Raw genomic sequence first — 1,200 nt, 5'->3', positions numbered from 1 at the left:
AGTGCGGGCGCCGAGCCGGGCGCTGGGAGCGAGCCGGGAGCCAGCCTTTTATTCTCATTCGCATTAGGACCGTCTCCAGCCCGCGTCGGGTCGGGTCGGGTCGGGTCCCCTGTCCCGAGCTGCTCAGCCCGCCCCAGCCTGCACCCCTGGCCAGCCCGGGGGGGTGGGGGGCAGGGGGGCCAGCGGTCAGGTTGGGGGCTTCACTGCGATGACCTACAAGCGAGTCGGGCACTTGCGATTGCAATTCCCCTTCGCCCCGTCCGTGACGCCGCCACGAAAGTCTCTTCGCGCAGTGCGGATAATACAGATAGTCCGTGTCACTCGTTTGCATTTAGATACAGCGCGTGGCCCCAGGCGGCCGCCCGGCTTGCCCGCCCCCAAGGCGAAGGCATGCCCCGATAACACTCGCTCTTGGGCGAGAAAAGGCCCGCGACGATGAGGCAGCATCGTGGGGCCCGGGCACCGCGCAGCCCTGCCCTGCCCTGCTCCGCGCATCCCTAGCCGCCGAGCCCCGCAGGCCTCTGCCCTTAGACCAAGCTTTATCAGCATGAGCTGCGCTTCCCCGAAGCCTCTCCCTCAGGCGAAGCGCCCCCACCCCTGGGCTGTAACAGAAATAACCCGCAGAAGTGCCAGGGCGGTTGGAGGGCCGGGGCCGGGGCCGGGGCCGGGGCAGCCCGCTCCTTGCCACGGCTGCGCAAGACACAGGCATTGGCGGTGCAAAGGGCCGCGCTTGCAGGAGCAGGCCCGCGAGGAGAAGCGAGGAAGATTGGTCTCGCCGTGGCTCCGGCTCTCGGAAGCGGCCTCCTTAGCTCTCGGCTCGGACTTGACTTTGAGGCTCCGGCGCCCGTCACTTTGGGGGAGAAGCCGGAGCTTTCTCTTATCCCCTCCAGGGAGCTCAAGGCCCTTTGCTCCATCTGGAGAGCAGGCTTGCAGGGGAGATGGCCGGCCGGCCGGCCGGCGCCGGGGAGCAGGGACTGGCTTGGGGCAGCCTCTGGCTGCAAAGTCAGCACAGCTGCTCCAGGCAGGCCCCGGGGCCCAGGTCCGGCCCTACAGCCTGGCTGCAAAATCTCTCCTCCACGTGGGCAGAGCTGTCCCACCCCTCCCCAAATCCCCTGCCGCCAGACCCCAGACCCTGGCAGCTCCGCCGAGGCCGCCTCCTGCTTTCAGTTTCTTTTCTCGCTCTGGTCCCGAGTCCCTGCT

Source organism: Alligator sinensis, unplaced genomic scaffold (genome assembly GCF_000455745.1).
Source record: "Alligator sinensis unplaced genomic scaffold, ASM45574v1 scaffold2241_1, whole genome shotgun sequence".
Taxonomy (NCBI): Eukaryota; Metazoa; Chordata; order Crocodylia; family Alligatoridae; genus Alligator; species Alligator sinensis.
The sequence above is the reverse complement of the archived record's forward strand: the minus strand, read 5'-3'. Positions refer to the sequence as shown.